Source organism: Bos mutus, chromosome 7, assembly GCF_027580195.1.
Source record: "Bos mutus isolate GX-2022 chromosome 7, NWIPB_WYAK_1.1, whole genome shotgun sequence".
Lineage (NCBI taxonomy): Eukaryota > Metazoa > Chordata > Mammalia > Artiodactyla > Bovidae > Bos > Bos mutus.
The window spans coordinates 51546273-51562458 of record NC_091623.1 but is presented as its reverse complement, the minus strand read 5'-3'; the positions used below and the strand labels follow the sequence as shown (position 1 = coordinate 51562458).

Here is a 16186-nt window from a genome sequence, read left to right as displayed (position 1 = left end):
TCTCTTCCACAGAGGAGACTTTCTAAAGACAATCTTGGGACCTCCCTGGCGGTCCAGTGGTTAGGGCTTGGTGCTGTCACTGCCGTGGCCCGGGTTCAACCCCTGGTTGGGGAACCAGGCTCTCACAAGATATGTGGCAGAGCCAAAAAAAAAAAAAAAAAGAATCTGAACACACTGCGCCCCTGCTTAAATCCTTGCCAGAGCTCCCACTTCACATCCTGTGAGACCACACACGTCCGGCTCCTGCCCCTTCCCCTCTCCTCCGGCCACGCAGTCCTGGCCGGTGCCCCTTAGATCTCAGCTCATGTCCCCCCCTCAGAGATGCGGTGGGCCTCCACCACCCTGCACCATAGCCGCTGGCAGCCAGTGCCCGCCTGGCCCATTCCCACCGTCCCGTAACCTCCCACGGCTGTTTTTCTCTCAGTAAAATGGGGCTGCTGCTTAGGGTAGCTGCACAGCATGATGAATTCACACCCAGGGAACATACAGGGCCCTGCCTGGTGTGCAGTGAGTTCAAGGTGTCCCCTGCTGCGCTGTCATCCCCGCACCCACCGGTCACGCCACTGCCACGTGACTTGACTTGTCCACTGGTGGATTTCCTTCGTACTCCTCCCGCCCCCAAGAAGGGAAGTTCCCGAGGCTGTCCCCTGGCACTTAGATGTGCAGTACTAGCTGTCGTTCAGTTGCTCAGCTGTGCACGATTCTTTGCGACCCCATGGACTGCAGCCTGCCAGGCTCCTCTGTCCATGGGATTCTCCAGGCAAGAATTCTGGAGCAGGTTGCCATTTCCTTCTCCAGGGGATCTTCCTGGACCAGGGATCGAACCTGAATCTCCCGCACTGGTAGGCGGAGTCTTTACCACTGAACTATCAGGGAAGCCCAGATGTATAATAGGTTCACAAACAAATATTTACCAAATGAACACACGAATGGTGGTGGGGATGGCTGGGGGGGGAATCTGCCCTGTGACCTAGGGGCCAAGCCTGACCCACACAGGCTGGGCACCATTGCCTCAGGGGCACAGAAAGTGTTCCCAATGGGCTGCTGCTGCTCCCGGAAGCCCCATCCCTGGAGCAGCTCCCTCACGAAGCCCCAGGCATCCCCAGGGCTGTCCCCACCTCGGGGTTGGAGTGGGGGGAGCTGGGCACAGCAGCTCTGTCCCCTCTCTTCCTGGCCTGACTGCACACCCACTAGGCCCTGGGGAGTTTCTCCTGGCACCTGGTGCTCACTGAAGTGGAGGTGAGGTCAGACGTGGTGAGGTGGGAACCACCTGGGAGATCCAGGCCTCACCAGCCCTGAGGCCTTGGGGTGGATGGAACTATATTCCCCCCAGAATAGATACGATGGTGCCCTATCCCCCGGCACTTCAGAATGGGACCTTATTTGGAGATAAAGATGTAATTAAGTTAAAATGAGTGAGGTCATCAGGGTGGGGTGTGTGTGTGTTTGTGTGTCTGTGCGCACTCAGTCATGTCTGACTCTTTGCGACCCCATGGGCTGCAGCACGCCAGGTTCCTCTGTCCATGGAACTTCCCAGGCAAGAATACTGGAGTGGGTTGTCATTTCCTTCTCCAGGGGATCTTTCCAGACCAGGGCTCAAACTCTCATCTCTTGCTTTTCCTGCTGTGGCAGATGGATTCTTTACCACTGAGCCACCTAGGAAGCCCCAGTACGGTGGACCCTGATCCAATCAGACTGCTGTCCTTATAAAAAGGACACGGACCCAGACCCACACACCCCCAAGGAGAACACCCCATGAAGACGAGGCAGAGATTGGTGTGACGCGCCTTCAAGCTACGGATTGCTGGCCAACCTCCAGAAGCTGGGGCAGAGGTTCCTTCTCTGTGCCCCTGGAAGGAACCAACTCAATGCTTCCATCTTGGGCTTCTGGTGTCTATAACTGGGAGACAATACATTTCTGTTAAAGCCACCCAGCCTGGCTTTAACAGCAGCCCCAGTGAACTCACACAGGGGGTCAGGGCAGACAGGGCAGGAGGGGTGGTGGTATATAGGCAGAGATGGGAGATGGGCCTTGAGCCTCACAACTTCAGGAAAACCTTTCTGCTCCAGGGGTGTGGGGGGTCAGCTGGGACCTCCCATTTGCCAGAACCACCCACGATGGCCAGGGGCAGCAGCTGACAGCGCTGTGCCCCATTCCGAGCACTGTACGCCTGTATCTCATGTAATCCTCATAAGGACTTAGTAAGGATGGGGGGTGCATACCCACATTTTATAGGAGAGGAAAGTGAGATCCCAAGGGCACCCAAGTGGCAAGGGGGCTTGGAACCCCAGGCTGATCACGGCAAGCTGGGGAGACCTGGGGGCCCTCAAGAGGCCGCTCTTCTGGGCCCAGACTGCTTCTGTAAGCCTGAGTGGCCTCCAAAGTGGGCATGCCCACAGGGGTCAGGTGAGCGCACACCTGTGTCTGTCCCCACTTTGAGCCTCAGGGAACTGGAGTGTTTGGGAAACTTGTTTCCCAATTTAACCCATGGGAAACAGGGCTCGCCACCCTCACGTTGAGAAGGGAGACTGGGCCCCAGGTGTGTTAGACCCCCAGATCATGCAGGCTGCCCACTGACCCCACACCTGCCTCTGTTTTTGCCTGAGCCCCACCTCAGTCTCAAGTCAAGGGGCAAAAGCATGTCCTGGGGGCAGGTGATGCGGCCCAAGCTCTGTCCTCAGGTGCCCTGGGATGGGGCAGAGGAGGGCGACAGGAGGAAAACCGGCTGCTGGCGGAGAGGGGGAGCCGCGAGCTTGCCCTAGAGTGTGGTTGCCATGGCAACCCTCTGTGCTCGAGTGGGTGGGAGTCTGAATGCCTGGAGGTGGGGGACACCACCAGCAGGATTCCGGGCCCCTGAGAACAAGTCTCCTTCCTCTTGCTCCCTCCTCAGCAGCCTGAGTCCTCCCCAAACCCAGCAGCCAGAGAGCCCAGCTCCATGGGCCCGCCTCCTCCAGGGAACCCTCAGGCATGGCCGAGTGGGTAAGCGGCAGGCCTGGGCTAAGGCCAGGGACTTGGCTCCTGGGTCTGAACCTGCTGTGTGCTATTTGCTCTCAGGCCAGACTCCTGGCCTCTCTGAGCCCATCTCCCCATCCCAACTCTAGGACTGACAGACTGCCGTCACAGAGGTGGAGCAAGTGCCAGAGAGTGTCCAGCACATAACCTCCTTCAGAAAGGGGCTGTGGGCTCTGGGGGTGGGGTCAGGCCAGGGTCCCCACTGAACCCTTAGCTCCACCCCTTCATCTTCCAACATCTCAGCAGAAAGCAGCCCGAGTCCTCCGAGGTGCTCAAGAACCTCTCCTCCTCCCATCCCCGCAGCGGCTCCTGCGTCTCCTCCTTCGGCATCTGCTCACTGTCTCCTCAGGCCTTGGTCCCCTCCCTGGTCCAGCCCTGCCGCCTCCTCCCTTTTCTCCTGCTCTCCACCCTCGCAGCCCAGCCTATTCCCCCTACAGCTGCCAGAGGGCGCCGGTGAGCACCTGAGTCCCCACACTGTCCCTTTCCGGCTCAGAACCCTCCATGGCTCCCACCACACTAGGAGCAAAGGTCAAAGCCCTTCTTCGGCCCACAAGGCCCTGTGCACTCAGCCCCATCCCGTCCTTACCCTCACCTCCTTCCACCTTTTCCTCCTCACTCACTAACACCAGGCAAGTATCCTCTCAGGGCCTTGGCACAGGCTGTTCCCTCCTCCCCAGACCTGCAAAGCTCCTCCCTTGCCTTCTTCAAGTCTTTACACAGACGCTGCCAGCTCTGGGAGGTCCTGCTAGCCCCAACATTCTTGCATCCTGCTTTCCCCGGCACTCATCCCTATCATGCCTGCCATGCTGCTGCTGCTGCTGCTAAGTCGCTTCAGTCGTGTCCGACTCTATGCGACTGGGCTATGCAGCCCACCAGGCTCCCCCGTCCCTGAGATTCTCCAGGCAAGAACACTGGAGTGGGTTGCCATTTCCTTCTCCAATACATCAAAGTGAAAAGTGAAAGTGAAGTTGCTCAGTCGTGTCCAACTCTTAACGACCCCATGGACTGCAGCGCACCAGGCTCCTCTGTCCATGAGATTTTCCAGGCAAGAGTACTGGAGTGGGGTGCCATTGCCTTCTCCATGCGTTTTACTTATTTGCTTATTATCTCTCTCCCACTAGATGTTGGCACCACAGGGTGGGGTTTGTCTGCCTATAAATTTTAAAAGGTCACTCTGGCAGCCGAGTGGCAGGGGTGGGACCATTCAAAGCCTCCCCTTCTCCACGGATGCCTCCTCCCTGGTCTCCTCCACATCTATCTGCCACTCCCACCCCTTCTGATCTCTATCCTGCACCCAGAGTGCTCTTGGCAAAATGAAAACTCCACATCACTGCCTGCCTACAACCCTCCATGGCTCCCTATTGCCTCAGAGGCTGCGACTTGGTATTTCAGGCCTGGATTTCCTGCTTTTTTCATCACCTTCTCTGCTCCGGCCTATTCTTTCCTCACCCCCCACATCTCTCACCCACATACCCAGAGGACTCCTGCCCTCTGTGCCCTCTTCCTCCAAAAGGCTCTGTCCCCCAGGACTGCATTGGAACCCACACTAGCAGTACACTGGGCCTCCACATTTTGCTCCCCTCACTGGACTTGGGCTCTGCGGTTGAAAGTCTATCTATCCCATCAGGGAACATTCCATCGTGGGTTGGCCTGGTTCTCTATTGCATGCCCAGTTCTGGTGAGGAGAGCGTTCTCGTTAATTCGTTTAATGAACAAAGATGAAACAGACCCTTGGAAGAGGTCGTCCATTCAGGGGGTAGTTACCTAGTTCCCACCTGGTCACAAGTACTTTGGAGGAAAATAGACTCGAGGCAGAGAAAGAATGGGGGTGGGGTGGGGAATATGTGTCAATGCAAACATAGATGGGGTGGTCAGGGAACGCCTGGCTAAGTAGGTAACAATTTAGCAAAGGTCACAAGGAGGTGAGCCACCGAGGTACTGGAGAAAGAGTATCCAGGCCATGGGAAGAACACACATAAAAGTCCTGAGGTAGGTAGGAATGTGCTAGAGCGTGGCTCTGGTTCAGAGAGAAAGGGGAGAGTGGGAAGGGGTGAGGGCAGGTGTAGAGGGCAGAGCGAGCAGGGCCTGCGGGAGTGAGCCGGGAGCAGTGGAGCTTCTTTTTTTAAATATTTATTTATTTGGCCAGGCCAGGTCTTAGTTGCGGCACGTGGGATCTTTAGTTGAGGATATGAACGTTGAGTTGTGGCATATGGGGTCTAGTTCCCTGATGAGGGATTCAACCCAGGCCTCCAGCATTGGGAGTGTAGAGTTCTAGCCACTGGACCACCAGGGAAGGCCCACCCTGAGACTGAGTGGGGACAAGATGTGCCCTGACTCAGGCGAGGGGAGATGAGACTCTACGTGTGGGGGGTGATGATGAGAGCGGAAGGTGCTCCCTGGCCCCACCCTCTTCGTTTCTCTAGGTCCACCCTGCTGTCTGAACCAGAAGCCTGCAGTTTCCCCGTCCCCCTCCTTTCCTTCTGCCTTTCAATTGGTCACCCACTGAATCATGTCAACTCTGTCTCGAAAGCCCCGCACGGGTCCCTCTCTAAGGTCTCAAGGCCCCCGCCCAAGCCTTCATGTTGACAGCTGTGGTGGCCTCCGACCCACACTGGCCTCGCCCCCCCCCCCTGGCCTGGGCTCCCTTCCCGCCTGCCCTCCACAGTTCCCGCCTATGAAGCAGCCAGAAGGAGCGCATACTAAACATTCTAACCCTGTTTCATGGCCTTGACCCCTTCCCAGGCCTCCTCAGCCCTGTGCACAAGTAGAAACACAAATCCAAAGCAGTCCTTCGGGCCCCAGGACCCGCATCCTGTCTCCCTGCCTGGCCAGGGAATGTCTTTCCTTTCCCGTCTGAGCTGCCCACTTCTTTCTGACCTCAGGGTGGGTCCCTTCCTTTCACTAACTCTCCCTGACTCCCCTCCACTTTATCCCTCCTTCCCTTCCAGGCCTTGGCTGGGAAGCCCTCTCCGCCAGGAAGCTCTCCCTTACAGGCCATCCGGCCACCTCTTCGATGCTCCTCTCCACAGCAGGTTGGAACCACAGGCAGCCCGAGACCCATTTCCACCCCAAGGTGCTCCCTGACCAATCACACGCCTCACATACATTCCAGGTCCCGTAGCTGCTATCTAGTCACTCAGCTGTGCCTAAGTCTTTGCAACCCCATGGACTGCAACAGGCTCCTCTGTTCCTGGAATTCTTCAGGCCAGAATCCTGGACTGGGTTGTCATGCCCGCCTGCAGGGCATCTTCCCAGCCTGGGGATCAAACCCTGGTCCCCTGCATTGCAGGCGGATTCTTCACTGCTGAGCCACCTGGGAACCCCCCAGGTACTGCAGAGCAGTGCTGAAAATGGTCACGGGAGCCAGGGCCTGTGGCAGAAGACATGGAAGAAAGCTCTGGGGCCCTCTGCTACCACCAAGCTGGCAGTGAAGGGGCAGAGACCAGAGGGTGGGGGAGATGGCGCTCAGTGGGGCAACAGGGAAGAGGCCCCAGGTCTCAGGGTCCTAGGTTTAAATCCCAGCTGTGCCCACTTTAGGCTGTGTGACGATGCAACTCCCCCTGCCCCCACCACTGTCCCTCCTCTGCCTTCTGTCTCTTCCCTGGGGAAATGGGACGAAAGTCTCACAATGGTGGTTGTGGGGCTTAGAAATAATATTCAGCAATTCTACATGACTCTTTATCTTATTTATTTGCCACACCTGCATAGCCTGTGAGACCGTAGTTTCCCCGACCAGGGATCGAATCTGGGAACAAGGCAGTGGAAGCCTGAATCTTAACCCCTGGACCACAAGGGAAGTACCCACACGTCTCTTTCAGGGCACCAACTGTGTGTGAGGCACTGACCGAGGTGTGGAGAGACAGCTGTGAATGAGCCAGACATAAAGAACACTAAAAAAAGTCAGTCCTGTGATGTACTAGTGGTTGGTATGTGTGTGTGTGTGTGTGTGTTGGGCAATGTTAAATACAGTGATGGAGAAAGGCCAGACATGTCATAAAGCTCTGGGAAGGTGAGGAAGAAGCCACAGAGGTGCCCAGGGAGGAGAAGAGCATTCCAGGGAGCAAGCACAGCTTGTGCAAAGGCCCTGGGGCTGTTCGGCGGAGGCGGGGGCTGTGTGTTTGACAACCAGTGAGAGAGTGGGCACCGGGGAACAGCAGGGGGCGTGGGCAGGGAGGTGAAAGGGACAAACACCACCAGACTCGCCCCTCTGCTGATGAGGGTGCATTCAAGGGCACCCTGACCTCCATCACCAGAGGCAAAAAAGGGTGGGTGGGTCTGCCAGGGTGGGAGTTGACTACCTATGGACTGGGCACTGCCCCCAGCCAATAAGCTTGGCCGCTTTCAAAGGATTAAGAAGAAGAGGCGGAGGAAGTTTATGCAACAGAGCTGCTAAGCCCGCCAATGTCTCCAACACTTGTTGTCTGGGTCTTCACAGAGGGAATCTGCAGACCCTCGATCTAGAGCAGTGGTACTCACCTGGGAGGGCCCATGATTTTGCCCCACCTGCCCCAGGCTGTTTGGCAAAATCTGGAGGCCTTTTTAGGTGTCATAACTCAGGGGTGGGGGGATTGCTCCTGGTATCTAGAGCATGGAGGCAAAGGATGCTGAAAAGTTCAGGCCTCCTCCCAAAGAATGAACAACACAGCCCCAATGTCAGGAACGCCATGGCTGGGAGACCCTGCCCTGGGCCCCTTGCCTGTCTGTCTCACCTCCCTGACACCAGATAGGAGCACCCACCTGGCTTCCTGGTCTGCCTGGTATTTTTAGCCTCGGAGGGAAGAGCCCTGGCTATTTTTAGTTTTGGGGAAAGGGGGAACAAGGGTATTTTTAGCCTGAGCATCTAATTATTGCAATTTTTATCTTCCCCAAATTTTGGATTTGGGGGAGGATGGTGTGGGAGGGGGTGGTGCAGTAGTAAAGAACCTGGCTGCCTGTGCAGGAGACGCAAGAGACGTGCGTTCGATTCCTGGGTCGGGAAGATCCCCTGGAGGAGGGCCTGACAACCCTCTCCAGTATCCCTGCCTGGAAAATCCCATGGACAGAGGAGCCTGGCGGGCTACAGTCCATGGTCGCAAAGAGTCAGACGTGACTGAGCACTGAGCTAAGCTGAGGTGGGGGGCGGGGGAGCTTTTGCTTGGCTGATTTCCTAGGATCTGAAACAAGGGTAGAGTGGGGTCCCATCATCCTATGAGAGTCTGAGTCAGTGTCCCCCTGGATCAAAGCTGCTCAGGCCTTGACCATGACATTCCCATCCCCAGCAAAGGCGGGGGCCCCCACGTGACCCTCTGGGCTCTAAACCCTATATGCACACTACCCCATGCCTGCCCACAGGGACACCCTCACACTCTGGAGCACCCATGAGGCCCTCTCAGGGAGCTGCCTCACAAGAGTGTGCATGGGACAGGTGCCGAGCTGGCCTGGTCTGGCCCCTGGTGGGTAGCCCTGGCTCCCCTAAGAGGACCAGGGTCCACAGGGACCCCTCAGTGTGCAAAGCCAGGGAGAGGGAGTCCCTTGGGGTCTCCGTCCTTTGAGAGGCTCCCCCCGCCTCCATTCACTCAGCTAAGAGTTCTCAAGCGCCTACTGTGGGCCCGGCCTGAGTCTAGGCACCTGGCGTCCAAAAGCAAACCAGGGAACAAATTCCCCAAGAGCTCGGGTCCTGATCGGGGAAGACATACAATAAACAAACAGGCACCATAAATCAGTAAATTACAGAATGTGCGCAAAGTCATCCTTGCTAGGGAAAGTCAGAAGGCAGGTGGGAGGCTGAAATTTTAAACAGGCTACATGGGGTAGATAAAGGTTACTGAGGAGGGGACAACCCTCACCCCTGGGTGAGGGAGCAAAAGCTTTGCACGTGTCAGGGGGAGGGGCCCGGGTGAAGGAGCCGCCAGTGCAAAGGGCCTGTGGTTGAACTGCGTGCTTAGGAGCAGTGAGGAGAGAGGGGGCGAGGTGGAAGGGGTGACAGGGAAGATCATGAAGGTCTGGACTCTGGGACACCCTATGCTTGGGGTGCCAAGATGAAGGGGCTGCCCCACCCCAGCTGGGGCTCTGGCCACTCTGGAGGGGAGATATATGCCTTCTTCCCAACTCCTATGATAGGAGCCCCTTGACTGAAATTGCTCGCGTCACTAGACTGTGAGCTCCCTGAGGACAGGACTGGGGTACTGTCCCCCTGGCGTCCCCAGCACAGCGCTGAGTGGAAAAGACACTTGGCAAATATTCACAGGTTTCATGAAGAGGTCTGCTCAGCCTTGCTCCCAGGAGCCACACGTGCACACACAGCAGGTGCACACAAGACGCAGACAGCTCCTGACACGTGGAAACACACACACATCCCCTCTGCAAAACTCACAGACACTAGCACCCAGGAGAACCTTATGAACACAGGACCAGCCTGTCGGACACGTGGCCACACACAGGCTCGTCCAGGTTACCATCCTAATCACAGCACACGTACCCACAGGTCACAGCAGCCTGGATTCTCAGGGCGGTGGGACCCACTCCCAGGCCTCTGTTCTGCAGCCCCCCTGCCACCTGGGACCCCGCTTCCTCTTTCATCAGGGTGGCTGAGCCCAGGGCTGGGAGGGGCACTGGTGCAGTCAGGTACCCAGGGAACCCCCATCTCAGGAGCATCACCCCCCTCCTCACCTCCCTGGAGGGTCTGGAAGAGGGGAACTGTCTGGCGTCTGGAAATTGAATCCTCGAGAGGAGCCCACACAGAAACCAGAGCCTTCTGTGTGTCCTTGGTCACACGTCTGGGTCTGGCTGGAGAGGTAGGAGGGGGCAGTGACTGACAACTTCAGCTCCCTGTGGCCAGCAGGGGCTGGGACGGGGACAGCAGGCAGGGGGAACTGCTCCTCCTGTTCTCCATCGGGGCACCCCCTCTGGGGCCAGGCAGCACAGCCTCCTGGGGTTGGCACCCCCACCCCCTGATGCCCAGGCTGGGGCTGAAGCACCATGCTCTCTCCTGTCAGCCCCCCACATGGCAGTGGTGCCCAAGCCAGGACCAGACTGCTTGATGCAGACAGACTCCAGAAGGGCCAGGGCCCCCGGAGCTCCTCCCCTATGGCCCGCCTCCCAGGAGAAGGGGCTCCCCAGGGCAGGCTGGGAATAGAAACCAGGCTGCGAGTCTCCTGCCTTCCACCTCCTCCCTGCAGGCCTCACGGCACCCAGGTGCGGCTGGTCCCCAGCTCCCTGCCCTCCCTCAACCCTGGGCATCCTCTCCACGCCCAAGGGCAGCAATCAGCATGGATCAGCCAGCTCCCCAGGAGAGGGGGTTGGGGTGGGCACCCCATGCAGAGCAGGAGTGACAAACGTGGGGTGAGTTGAGGCCCCAAGGGAGTTCCCTGAGGGAGAGGAGGAAGAAGGTGGCAATGCCAGTGGGAAGGCCAGGCACTCACATGTGAGCACACACATATGTGGCTTGGTGCATGGGGGCCCTTGCTGCCAGCCAGGGATCGAATTAGTTCCCTTTTCCGCTTTCCAGATGATTTTTCATCTCTGTAATTAATGGGCAAGTCAGTTCTGAACAGCATGGCAGGCAAATTACTAGTTAGGAAAATCACGGATAATTTTCTCGATATGATAATGAAGGTTGTATTCCTTCTCTTATTCTCCCTGTTTTCATCCTACTTTTAAGTAATAAAATCGGCATTAGAATTTGGGGGTGGGGGAATGGGGAGGAAGGAGAAGTCACCTGCCCCCACAGCTGGGGCCTGACCCATCAGCGGGGAGTGCTCAGTCCCTGGCCATCAGGCAGATGGAGAGAATGAGAGACAGGGACCCTCAGTGGGACACCCTGATGACCCATTCAGGGTGCCAGGCCTAGGAGACCAGGTGGAGGGCGGGCAGCTCCCAGGCTGTTAGGCCCGGGGGTGAAGGAGTTGGGGTCTGGGGTCAGGTTACAGGTTCCCGCCCGGCCCTTGGGTGCTTGGAGAGGGGAGCAGGGATCACCCGCCTCTCCCCAAGCAGAATTGAGATCCACCAGCCCTGAGCAGACATCTACTCTCATGTGTCCCCCATATCTGTCCCTCAGACTGTCCAAACCCCTCTCATCGGTGACTCCTGTAGCAGCGAAGAGAACAGGGCAAGCCGAGAGAGGGAGAGAGAAGCAGAGAAAGAGAGAGAGGCGGAAAGGCAACCAGCCATCTTGGCAGCCATCTTGAACCCCTCCCCCTGCTCCCCCAGCTCACCACATGTTTGGATGTGGGCAGAGGAACCCAGGCCCCGGGTCCTGCAGGAACCAGGAGGAAAGGGGGCCCTGTCTCAAGGCTGCGATGGAGGGACACCCACTCAGCTGCCATGACTGTGTGCGCGCGGGGGGCGGCGGCGGGGGGTGGAGAGGCAGGGAGGGAGGAGCGGAGCGCGAGGAAGGTCCAGTGAGGGGCCGGGCAGCGATGGGGCTGGGTGCTGACCGAGCCTGGAAGGTTAGGGCCAGGGATGTGTATGAGGGCTGTGTGCAGGCGGGGGGCGGTGTGCCTGTGGGGCCACTTTGGCCACGGCGGGAGCACACACACAGCGCTGCCCAGGCTCTTCTGGCACGGACTCCCGTCCCAGGCAGATGGAAAGATGACAATTGAAACCCCAAGCTCTACTCGGCGAACACCTGGGAGAGTGGGAGGGCTGGACCTCAAAGCCCGAATCCGGATGGATGAAACCCAACAGCTTCCCAGGCTTAACGCGGTACCGCGGAGGGAAGATGCTGTCGACGGCTACAGCCGACCAGACACCCAGACAGACCCCTCCCCATCCCCCGCGCCTCTGCCTCCCAGAGAAAAACAACCCCCAGCCCGGCTTCGTGGGGTGCCAGCCCCCGACACGGCTCCTCCGGGGGCTGGGGCCGGCGCGCGGCGCGCACACGCACCCTCTCCGCTCACACCCAGACACCTACACAAACAGGGCGCCAAGCACCCGCGCGCACACACACCGGGGACACGCAGGCACTGCCGCGCCGCTTCCCCACAAAGGCTGGCGCGCGCGCGGGCACACGCAGCCACGCGCGGGCACACTCGAGGTCCCCTCCCCCCACGGGCACCCCGCGGCCGCGCATCCGCACCCCCGACAGTCTACGGGGGCTGCCCCTCCCGGCCCCCTCACCGGTGGGGTGAGGTGCAGGCCGCCCTCCATCCCCCTCGCGCTCAGGTGCTGTGACCCGCGGTTCCAGCATCCCCTCCCCCTTCCTGGCCCGGACAGGCCCGGGCTCCCATCCTCCCTTCGGCCCCCACACCTGGCCCAGGTACGGCGTCTCCCTCGCCCGGGGTCCTCAGACACTCACCTGTCCAGCGCCGCTCCGGGGTCGGCCTTGCGCGTCTCTCCTGCGGCTCCGCGAACCCAGGACCCCTGCCCGGCACATCTCCCGGAACCGGGACAGGGGGGAAATCGGGCGAGGGGTGGCGGGGCCCAGAACCGCTGTCACCAACCAAAAATTAAAAAAAAAAAAAGAAGAAGAAGCGGATTACACAGCTCCAAAGGCGGCCCCCTCGCGGCGGCAGAGACTCGGGGCTGGGGGCGAGCGTCCGCGCCCCTCCCGGGGAGGGAGGCGGCGGAGGCGGCGGGGCGGGGGCGGTGTCAGAGCTCCGGGGGCTGGGGCGAGGCGGAGCCCCCCGAGGCGGCGCCAACAGCTGCCCGCATCTTCCCCGCAGCTCCGCGGCCCCGACGGAGGCGGCACGTGTGCGCCCAGGCGACTTCCCAGCCCCCTCCGACGGCGGCAGCCGAGGGGTTAACCGAGCAGCTAGGGAGCCCCTGCAGCCCCCCGCCGCCCGGCGGCGCCGCTCCGGGGCCCACGCGGCCCCATTCGCCGGGGCCTCCTCAGCAGACGGCTGGGCGGGGGCGCCGCAGAGCCGACAACTCCCGCGCCGACGGGTCGGGCTCCCCGCAGTGGCCACGGGGGGCTCGGGTAGGGGGTGGGCGGCGCGGAGCTTGTTGGGGGGGGTCGCGGTTGTAGGCGGGCGCGGCGGCGTCGCGCCCCCGGGGTGGCCGGATGGGGGGGGCGCCGGGCCGGGCCCGTGGGCACCGCAGGACGCGCGGACCGAGCGGGCGCCGGGCACCAGCAATGACAAGCCGCCTGCTCGCCCCTCTCCCCGGCGCACCCGCTCCGGGAGGGGGGCGGCGGGCACGCGCAAAACCCGGCCCGGAGCCGCCGCCCGGGACCGGCCGCCGCAACCTGCCCAAGCGCACCGGAGGCCGGTCCGAAAACCCGGAATGGACTTTCCTCCCCTTCGCCCCGCTCTTGTCCCTATGGAAAAACCGGGAGAGGGAAGGAGTTGTGCTGGATCCCGGCTTTGGAACGGGAAGTGGGGGAGGGGAGACAGGCTCGAGGAAGACCCGGAGCGGATTTTGCAGGTAGTGGAGTAAAGGCGCTTTGCCGGGTGAGGGGAGAAATGGGAGCGATCTGGAAGGGGTCTGCAAAACCCGGGTTGGATTAGACAGAGATGGGAGGAACGAAGGCAGCTGCGACAGGGCCAAATGCACCCCGGGCACGCAAATTTCGGGCCGGATTCTTCCTCGGGAGACGGAGTAATGCGTCATGCCTAATGCAGTGGGAATAAGCAAGACCTGGCCTAGAGCTCCCAGACCTGGGCTCGCAGGGGTCTCCGGGAGGGGGCTATTTAGTGGCTGAGGCGGCGTGGGCTGCCCTCGTCTTCCTGGCAGCGACGTGCAAGAAGGAGGGGCAAAAGGAGGGCTGGACTCGGGCACGAAAGGATCTGGAGCGCTGGCTGCACCGAAGCAGGCAGGTAAAAGCGGTTTCAGGATCCAGGGGCGATGCGAAGGGAATGCAATGAGGAGGCCGCTACCCTGGGAGACCAGACCTACAATATAAGGCAAGGGAAGACCGCAAAGCCAGGACTGGAGTATGCGGGATGGGACAAGACCCTAGCTAAAGATCTGTGGCAACTGGTCAAGGACTGGGAACTGACCGGGTCGCAGGAGCGGAGAGGGTGGGTATTTGGGGGAGGTTAGTATCTATAAACGCCTCAAAGGTCTTGCTTTGGGTGGGGGTGGGGGGGCCGAGAGAAAAAATTGCATTTTAGGTTTTCGGCAAGTGCAAAAACTCGGTATGGATTTCCGCAGCCCAGCAACTATACTGCAGCTGGTGGACTTGAAGTAGGACAAGGAACCAGCGGGTTCCTAGGCATCTGGCCGAGTGAGGCCTGGGGCTGGCTTCATGCTGCAGCTGCAGAAGGGAGCCCCGCACCCCATCTCCCTGGTTGGGGAAGGCAGTTCTACTTGGCGTGGATTCCCAGAGCCAGAGCTGTGACTGCCAAGACCCACAGTGGGGGCTATAAAACCGGGCCCCAGGCCAAAAATAGGCACTTTGGCAGAATAGAAAGCTCAGTGCAGGGTGGGGGCTGAGGAAAAACTAGAGGGCAGCGGGTACTAGAAGGTCCTGAGAGGTAAGATCCGGTGAGGATCTCGGGAGAGCGGACCTGGAAGCCTGGCGTTTTATGAAGGATGGGTGCAAGGGGAAGACTGATGGATGGGAAGGAGCAAATCCCTGGTTTGGATCCTTAGGGAAGGGAATCATCCAGTGGAGGTCTAATTAGCACACGGGCCAGAGCATACAAAGTCGGGGCTGAATCTCAGGTAGACACAGAGCAGGCAATAGTGGGGAGAGTGGGGCTGACAAGTCCGAACCTGGATTATAGAGGAAGGGGATGTGCTGAGGACGAGGAAGATGGCAAACCCTGGTCTCTGTCTCCAGGGAAGAGAATGCATTGCCATTCCAACTTGGCTCTGCAGAATGGGTGAGGAATTGAGAAACAGCGTGGAAGTAGCAATGGAAAGGGTTGGGGTGACAAATAGACAAAACTTGGGGCAGGCTTAGAGGGGAGCTATAAAAATCTAAGAAACCCTAAAAGGAACATCTGCAAGTGAATAAACCCGTCCTCTAAAAATCCCTTCCCAGAAGCTTGAATTTAGGGAAAAGCAGAGACTCCCCAGGTGGTACAGAGGTAAAGAATCCACCTGCCAGTGCAGGAGATGCTAGAGATGTGAGTTGGACCCCTGGCTCGGGAAGATACCCTGGAGAAGGGAATGACAACCCACTCCAGTATTCTTGCCTGGAAAATTCCACGGACACAGTCTACAGTCCATGGGGTTGCAAAGAGTCGAACAGGACTGAGTGACTGAGCACGCACAGAGACGCCAGACTTCCAGGCTGACCGGGTAACCGGGGTTTACCTCTATGGCACCCACCACTCTCCACCTGCTTCTGTGGGCAACCATCATTTCAGGACTGGGCAGGGATTCTCATAGCCTGGAACTGGGGCCAAATCCAGCCCTAGACTTCAGGGGTGGAGACAGTAGGCGGGCTAACTTCATTCCTCCTTCACACCCAGGGTTCCGTGGCTGTAGACCTTGGGCCTTAAATACGGATGGTCAGGCCCATCGGCTGGATCTAAGGGACCAAATATGTATGAAGTGGAGGTTTGTGGCTGCGGAGGGGGTTCTATCCATCTATGGTTGGTGCAGTACCAGGATGGGAGAATGGGGGAGGTTCGGCTTCTCCACACGTCAGTTTCCCACTTTGAAATATCTCCGCAGCACCTGGTAGGATCCATGAAAGGCTTTGGCGGTACCGCAGGGGGCAACCAGGAACCCTCCCCCCACATCCACACAGCCAGCTTTCTATAAACCTGGAAGGATTGAAAGGGGGAAGAACGTGCAGCTCAAGGAAGGCTGAGCATCTCCAGAGCCCCCTGGCTCCTAGTCCTCCCACCAACCTGCCATCCAGCCCTGAGTAGCCCACCCACCTGCTCTACGGAGGGACCCTCGGAACCAATGAATGTGCCTGGGGGACGGTACTAACGCGTTCTTCAGTTGTTGCGAGAAGCGGTGTCTTTAATTTATACGAGGGAAAGGAGTGCCATGCTTTAAGGAACCCCCGGCTCAGTTTGGAAAAATCCTGGCTAGGACTCCCTTCCCCCAAATCCTCCTCTTTTTTCCCCAAAGCCCGTGGTCAGCAGAGCGCCCCGTGTTGTGGCCGGGATCGGTTTCACTAGCCTCCATTCTATCGCGGTTTTTAGGCCTCGCGGGCGAGGGGCTCAAGAGGAGAAGGATGAGTAGAGGCTGGGGGCGCAAAAGAGCCCCAGCGCTTCTCCCCGAAGACCCCCGGCTGCGCAGCCGCAGTGGAGGCCGCGCCAGCAGCCGGGCTCCTGAAACTAACGCGGCCGC

General features: G+C 59.2%; 1 protein-coding gene across 1 annotated transcript in view; it reads right to left on the bottom strand.

The window, feature by feature from the left end:
- ADGRL1 (adhesion G protein-coupled receptor L1) overlaps positions 1-13154 on the bottom strand; it is a 49369-nt gene extending 36215 nt beyond the window's left edge. Inside the window, 1 exon segment of the mRNA XM_070373529.1 lies at positions 12288-13154. The gene's annotated coding sequence lies outside the window, so the exon portion shown is untranslated.
- Positions 13155-16186: the final 3032 nt, after the last annotated feature.